Raw genomic sequence first — 8,643 nt, 5'->3', positions numbered from 1 at the left:
AGCATTAACTATACGATCGTTTAGCAAATGCTACATGATCGTGTAACAAAAGCTTCCTTATCGTATAACAAGAGCTACCTGATCATTTAGCTGTAGCTACACGATCTGGAACCTCTTTTTCGTCTTCTCCATTGAAAAAAAACGTTCTTCAACCCTTCTTTGAAACAACCCGAAACATCACGAGCAACTCAAAACTTACAAATTACAGACTCGATTGCAATATTAATGCCCAAAAACACAGGGGTCCTTACAAACCAAAATTTATAAAAAAAAAAAAAAAAAAAAAAAGCCTTAAACAGAGAGTTCTATCCCAAAACATCCATCAACAAGTCCATCCACAACCATTCATCACATAAATAGAATACAGATTATAAAACCCACCATTACTATAAAACAAGTCAATACAAGAATGGAATTTGGAATCAGAAACCTACAACCTAGTTCTGATACCAATTGAAGGAACTCATATGAGGAGAACCTTGAGTGGAAGCGAATCGACCATATTCCATTAATTATTGAATACAAAGTTTGTAGTAAAACGATAATAAGATATGCATTTAAATCTAAATTACAACATGATTTTCAAGAAACCTCACCTTTGAAGACCTTTTCTTCAAGATTTTCCCTCGAACAGATCATGAACAACTTGAAGACCTTCTTCAAGATTAATATCGGACCAAAACCCGGACACAACCATAATGTTACCTTGGTATTCTAAGGGTGAGAATCTAGGAGTGGTGGGCTCTGACTATTTTGGTTAAGAGGGAACATTTAAGGTAGAGAAGAAAGATTGATAATGCTTTCACACACAACTCAAAGAAACAGAACACTTCTTTCTCTTTTCTCTCTTCGTTCAACAACAACAGTCGTCAAGAACAAGAAGAAAACTATTTTCTTTTTATTCTCTTTTGCCAAATATACTAATGTGGGTGGAGAAAAAAGATGGGGGAGGAAGATGTAATTTCCTTCCTTATTATTCAAATAATAATAATATAATATAAATACAAATATGATAACTAACATATCATATTATATTTATATGTTTATATATATATATAATTATTTGTTATATCAAATACAACATATAACCTATAGTTTTAATATTGTATGACATACAATATAAACTATAGTTTCTTTTCTCTATTTTATGGCATTTAATATAAATCTCATTTATATTAAATTTAACAAATATGAATCCAACTCAGAGAAACTATATGTGAATTTCATTCAAATATTTATTTCCTCCCATTAAACTATAATGTATCAAATACATTATAACAATTATATCACATATATTGAAATAACTTAATTATATCATATATAATTAAATCCCTCTATTAATTTAAACAATTCAAATTAATCCAAAAACTGATTCTCAACTAAATTCTATTGAGCCACCAAAGGGACATCGTGGACTTGTAGCTTGAAGCTCCAACGGTACATGAATAATTGATTAAACTCTTTAATTACATCATTCACCATCTGTTAACTGTAGGGCACTCTACTAAAGACCAACAACTGCACTCTTCGCACTATAGATATATTTATGTGTCCATTGAATATAACCAATCAACAATACGATGACCCTTCACAAATTGCTCGTAAGTACAGTTCGGCTAAATTACTATTTTGCCCCTATAGTTATATCTAACTCTTAAGTACCACTGATCCCTCTAATGAACAATAGATCATAGTTCAACTATGACTAAACCCCTCTCGAGCCAAGAGAGGGTGTGGTGCCATATTGTTCAAGATCCAGAATCAGCCCTTAAGGGAGCAATTTATCTACTTACCCCTGCCTCGAAGAATGAGTGAATTCCATTTTGTGCAATTGTGTTCCCAGATCCCCAATCAGACGAATCCTCAAAATGGTAGACTTGTTGAGTCGGGGATCTGGTCACTCTCACCATACAAATCAAAAGACTGCCCTCATAGGCAGGAGTTCACAAATCACTCAGGATTCAAGTTTTGTTACCTATGGTCATCCTGGTGAAATATAAGTCTCTATTATGAATGGTGTTATATAATGGACTAAATATTTCGTGGTCCGGTCTTATACAAATTCTTTTGTATAAAATATCCCCGCTCGCATGTCTCATACATGAATGATCAAGATCATATCATTTGTAACACTTTATAACAATTGTAACATCTATAAAGGGAGCCATACTCGTACTGTCACCAGGATAAGATACCCAACCTTATCCATCTACTATAGACCATTTAAGTATCACTTAAACATGATCCACCTGTATGTCTCCACATATATGTTTGAGTTACAAAGATAACCCTAAATATTAGTTTATTGGTTTGTAGTTAATGCAACTAAATATCATATATTTTATAGACAATGAATAAAATATCATATACTTTATTAAATACATAAAGAGTTTGTTTAACAAAGTTTACAAACTATAGAACTGTACGAGATTTAGGGCATTAACCCCAATAACCTTGTTGTCGTAATGCCTTGGAAATGTCAGAAAATCCTATCCAAATACATTGTTTTTTTCACCTTTCTACAAAGAATCAAATTAAAATTAAAATTATTCCTCAAAAAATAATGAAAATTGCTAAACAAAACACAAAAATATGCCTTTAAAAAAACAAACAATAACAACAACCAATTCGTTACTCCAGTACTTTATGAAACATTCACAATGCAATAAATTGTTCTCTCAACACGTACACAACATAAGTTACGAAAATTCATCTAATTAACCAAAGTAAAAATTCCACTACCATTAATATTTTCTTTAAAAAGAAATTCAAATAAAAATAAAAGAGAGAAAAAAGAACCTGAAATTATTGTTTTGAAATTCAACCTTAATTTTCATTTTGGAATTGTCACTTGGTCGTATCAATAGTGGCATAGATTTTAGAGTCATGTGCGCTCTAGTTCCGTTTTGATCTTTGGTAATTTAGAAATGGTTGCTTATGAATAACTGAAAAAACTAAAACCCTACAAATACTTAAATAAATAAATAAAAAGAGGTTAGAATAGTTATTGTAGAAGGGATGGAGCCTCTTTATAGAAAGGTACTTCAATGAAAGGGTTTGATTGATTAGGTGTCTACCAAAGAAGTTGAAATCAGAAAGATATAATAAGGATATAATGGAAATTGTAAAAAAACTTCTCCTAGCAAAATAGTATTTTCAAGATTTTGTTTAGAGGTACTATGCATTTACTATTGGTGTTATAATTTTTTTTTAAAATTTTTTGTTGCATGATTTTGATGAATCGTTTCTTATTATGTTACTAAATCTTAAACCCTAAACCCTAAGATATGAATATTTGAAAATAAATTTAAAACCAAGAGGAAAATGCTTTTTTTAAAAAAAAAAAAAAAAAAAAAAACTTTCATATTTTAATTCATTTATTGTTAAAACATGAATATTCTAGTGCTTTTTTACATATAAATATAGAAAAGTTTTTTATGTTTAATATTTCTTGAAAAGAATAATTTTATATACCTTAATGAAAATGATCAGCCCAACTTGGAGCAACTAAATTGTAAGAATCCACTTGATTTTCATCGAGTAAAAATTAAATTAAGATTGTAATTCAGTAAAAGGGTATATCGTCATTGAGTAAATGGTTATATCGATCAGTAAACAGTTCTCGGTAAAGAAGAATCTGAAAACATGAGGGGTGGACTTCTTAGTGCAACCGAGTTTTTTGAGTTGTTAAAAGAAGGGCAGCCGAGAGTCATTGTTTGAGGAAGAAGACGAAGAAAGATAAACGAACGTTGGAAGTCCACCTCGCTGGAGAAGTACTCAAGGATGGTAAAATGGAAAGAAGAACAGTTTGAGGCCAATGATATAGTTGGATGGACAAAATTGAAATGCCTGAAGTGCGATCGACCGTAACTCTGTGAGTGGTTTATTTTTCGGAAGATTTAATTATTAGTTAAATATTATGAGATTTGATGAAATTATGATTATGTATAATTTTAGATGAATTAATATATGATTTGCGAAAAGTGTTTACGAAATTCACGATTTTATGTTTAAGAATGATTTAGAAAATTTATTTTGTGATATTTCAAAATGATTATCAAGATTTTCAAGTAAAATCATGTTTTAGCCGGATTTTAGGTTTTTGATGTATTTCACATGAGAAATTTTGGATTTGTGAATAAGAAAGGTCATTATTTTTAAAATGATATCAAGATATGTGAAAGCAAGATTTATAGAAATGACCAAGTTTTATGTTTCAAGTTCGAAGTAGTTTTCAAACCACTAGATCGATATATTCATAGGTGATTTTTCACTTCATTGACGTGAATGTGTTTCCATAGTGTAGTCATGATATTTATGAGGTCTTTGGGACCTACTTCGGCACATATATAGGCTTTGAGTCGTTTGTCGAAGTGCTTTGCTTTCTGGGATTGCTCTGCGTGCACATAGGACCATGTTTGCTCTGCTATTTACCTTAAGCTTGCTCGGTGAGTAGTATGACCATGGTTGCTTTGCTATACATTTGGAGCTTTCTCGATATATAATATAAACATGTTTCTCTACTATATGCGTTAAAGTTCCTCTGTATATAGTATGACCACATTCGGGTATAGGTTTGGTGAAGTTTGATACAAGTTCATGTTTACAAGTGCAAGAGAATATTTTTTTGATTTTATGTATGTGATAGTTTTCAATTTTCTAAATTACTCATGATTCTTATATGTTTATGGAACTTGAATTTCTACTCAACATGATTATATAGTTTTCTCAAATTATTTTTCTATGAATTCTCATCATTTATTGGGCATTTTGGGATTAGCGTATCAGAAGCTGTCCAGACTCATAAGCTTGTTGCTATATGTAGTCAGGCATGGAGTTCTAATAAGATTATGGATGTGTAAGTGTGCACGTAATATTTAATTCAAGTTAAGTTTCAAGTTCAAGGCAAGTTTGACAGTAGGCTCCATTGGACGCTCAGGGTATATTGTAGTCAAAGTCCGTCTTAGGTTAAGATAGGATAATCTGGACGGGTGTGACATAAATCAAACAAATCAATTAAATAAAATTGAAAATTGTGAACAAACAAAAAATGATAAAGTAAATCTATTGAACTAAAATATCTATGAGGATGGATTTGAAATTTAGGATGAGAATAATATATGGTGTAATGCTCATAGAAAATATACAATAATAATAGGAAAATAAATTTGAAATTTTGGTATCTACGCAAAAATAAAGAAATAAAAATCACAATGATTTAATTTCAAATCACAAAACAAAAAACAATCGACCTAGAAGTGTGTAAACAATTCAACATGGTCGGTTGAAGAGAAAAGCAAGACCAATGTCGTAAATTTCATGTTTCACCCTTTACCATTTTTACGATTTGATGCATCACCATTTGAAGGAAAAGTTAGGAACTACGTAAGTTGTTGTAGATATGGAAGGGTTACTAATATTAATCGAACTTTAAAAAAAAATGTGTACGGTAAAAAAAAAATCATAACCACCAAATGAAAGGGTGAAAGAGTTAATAGAACACAATCATAACAACCACATAAAAGGGTAAGAGGGTTGATAAAACACAATCGTAAAAATGAAAGGATGAAATTAAATAGGAGGGTATAGTAAACATTTCATTGAAATTGAAGGGTAACATGAGAATGTAAAAAATTTCCAACAAAAAATTACGTAGATATAATAAATAATATCTACTTTTAATATAGTATTTATATATATATATAATTATTTATTATGTTTGTATCTCTATTTCCTAAAACCCTTTTGCTTCTAAAAAGAAAGTTGTTTTCTTCACGAAGAAATGATTCTCTTTCTTGGAAACATTCAAAGCAACTCACATGCCTCCAATCTTTTTCAACATCTCAAGCAAAAGATGTCAAAAAAGAGAGTTAAGAAATGGAAACAAATTTATTATCTCAACTTTTTTTTACTTTTGTTGGAAGCCCAACAAAAAGCATACATCAAAACAAAAGCGCCACCTATAAACCGCTCTCCTCTTTGAAAAGTGAGGACACTCAATGGGGAGAAGATCCAAAACCAATAAAGTTGTACTATAAGAACTCATGTCTAAAGTGGTAATATCATATATCATTATGTAAAATTATATGGAGGTTCTAATATCCTTTACAACTTTCAAATTAATTAAGAAACAATCACAATTATCATTCATGCAAACACAAAAACATAGACAACTTATAAGATATATATAGGTTGCCTTGCTCATGTGTGTGTTTATTAGAAAATGGTTGAATTGCTTCAAATGATCAACAATAAACCCTAAAGAACAAGCTTATAATATCAAACTCAAACTCCTTCAAAGTACAAGCATAGAACAACTTAATTGAACAAGGGTTTAATTACCTTAATAATTATTTACCAAGACCAATATAATATAAGTACTTAAATAATAAAAATTTCTAATACTGTCGAAATTCTATACCCTTTTCGTTCATATTAGAAATTTGTCTTCCTATGGAAATTTCTCCCAAATAAGGGAACAATTAATGCAAAGGACATTGAAATCCAATTTATTGATTAGACACCAAATCTTGTCATGGCAAGATTCTTGTATGTGTGTATATATATATGTATGTATGTATAGAAGTGGTTGATAACAAAAATTTGCTCAAACAAAAAGATATTTATGTATATATATATATATATATATATATCTTTCCGTATTATTCCATAAGGAAATCAATGAAAAAAGATGACTAGAACAGGTATAAATAGGAAGAGAGCAGCAAAGTCGTAATCATAATTATATTATTAGAGTTCATCAAACTGGAAGCTGCGTTCTTCTGGTTCGCCTTTCCCGGCCGGTGATTGTTGGCACCTGCCGCCCCGGTGCCGGACCTTCCCCCTTTAGCCTTTAAAACAGTCCAACTATCCATCGTCTTATTCTCTTCTCCACCGCCTCGTCTGTTCACTGGAAACCAAAAAGAGACAATAGGAAAAAATTAAATAGTTATCAAACAAGAGAAATTGATCCGTAAAATTTGGTCCCTCCCTTGAGAAATTGTGTTTGACCCATAGGAGAGAATTGCAATAAGAATAGGACCAAAGTCAGAAATTTCTTAGTAAGATTATATAGATGTAATGAAAGAAAAAAGAATTACATTCTATAAGTTAACAAATCATTTTGATCCTCATTTTAAATTATTCAACTTTAGTATTTCAACTTTCAATAAATCTTATAGTTACTCCTTGAATTAGTCAAATAATAATAACAAAGACAATAATTCAACCTAAGAAAGAGAATATTAATCACTCTAATCAAGATGGAGGATAGTAAGTGGGACAAAATTTTAAGTCAAGGATCAAATTAAGATGTCCCCTCTCTTCTTCACTCTATTTCTAAAGAGAGAACAGTTACAAAGATTTTAAACATTTGAAATTGTGTACTTGTTTGTCACAAAACATAGAAACCAATAAAAGAAAATAACATAAAAACAAAAGAGAAAGCAAAAGAAAGAAGGGTTTGAATCTCACCCACAAGTACTTGTTGATGATGATGAGTTTGAAGAGGAGGGATGGAGTTGAATGAGTGGTTTGAATTGGAAAGAGATTCATATTGAAAAGAATTAGAAGCATTAATGGAAAGGGATGAAATCCCAACAGTTTGAAGGATTAATAAGAGGGAAATTAGGAGGCATGCATATACTCCCATGATTATGATCTTAGAGGCTATATGTTTTCAAAACTTTTTCTTCACTAGGGGATAGCCATAGCCATAGCTCTCTCACACTAGCTTATTGTAGAGGAGCTAAAGCTAAGGATATGTAAACTTAAGATACAAAGAGAGGAATATTTATGCTTCTATTTTAGTTTTCATAAGTAATTAATTAACAAAAAAAATATTATTCTCTCTTTCTCTCTCTCTCTCTAATGGAATGGAACAGCTTTTGAGGATGTGAGTGCTAGTATAAATTCCTTTCTTGTTTGTTAATAGTGAATTAGATTGATGTAAATATTATATTCTTCTCAATGCTTTTCTGAGTTGTATATGTTTTTGCTCCTTGGTGTAAAGGGCCCAAATGGTGAACTAGTGGGTGTTTTTGTCACACTTTTATCTTTTTTTTTTTTCCCCATGTGGAGGGTGTGGGTGGTAAATTAATTAATTAGGGCTAGAAATTTGATTGGTAAAGTTAGGTTTCATGATGGTTTAATATGGTATCAAAATCTAAGGTTTTGTTTGCTAATCATTTTGTTTGTTGTTTTTGTTTTTAAAAATTAAGTTTATGGACACTATTTCCACCTCAAAATTTTTTCTTTTGTTATCTACTTTTCACCGATGGTTTAAAAAATCAAACCAAATTTTGAAAACTAAAAAATGTAGTTTCCAAAAAGTTGTTTTTGTTTTCGGAATCTGGCTATGAATTCAACCATTATTGTATTTAAGAAAGATTCAAATCATTGTAAGAAATATGGATGAAATTGACTTAATTTTTAAAAACAAAAAACCAAATGGTTATTAAGCGATGCCTAAGTTTTGTGTTCAAATCATCGTAATACTAATTTTCTCCTAGACTTATATACGTTTTTGATTCAATAGAGTTGAATTCGTAGTTTCTTAATCTAAGTACTTTAATTATGTTTGACACTTAAAAGATTCCATTTTCGTGGTTAAATTTAGGGTATGACTAGATCTCTTCTTGCCTC

The 8,643-nt window shown here is 30.5% G+C and overlaps 1 long non-coding RNA gene across 1 annotated transcript; it reads right to left on the bottom strand.

Moving 5' to 3' along the window:
* Positions 1 to 6,482: 6,482 nt before the first annotated feature.
* Positions 6,483 to 8,387, bottom strand: LOC120091345 (uncharacterized). Its single transcript, XR_005485691.2, has 2 exons — positions 7,474 to 8,387; positions 6,483 to 6,910 (listed from the first exon to the last, which is right to left on the bottom strand). It is a non-coding gene; the product is annotated as an uncharacterized LOC120091345 (long non-coding RNA).
* Between the last annotated feature and the right edge of the window lie 256 nt (positions 8,388 to 8,643).

Source organism: Benincasa hispida, chromosome 11, assembly GCF_027475165.1.
Source record: "Benincasa hispida cultivar pf3 chromosome 11, pf3_genome.v1.1, whole genome shotgun sequence".
Lineage (NCBI taxonomy): Eukaryota > Viridiplantae > Streptophyta > Magnoliopsida > Cucurbitales > Cucurbitaceae > Benincasa > Benincasa hispida.
The sequence above is the reverse complement of the archived record's forward strand: the minus strand, read 5'-3'. Positions and strand labels throughout refer to the sequence as shown.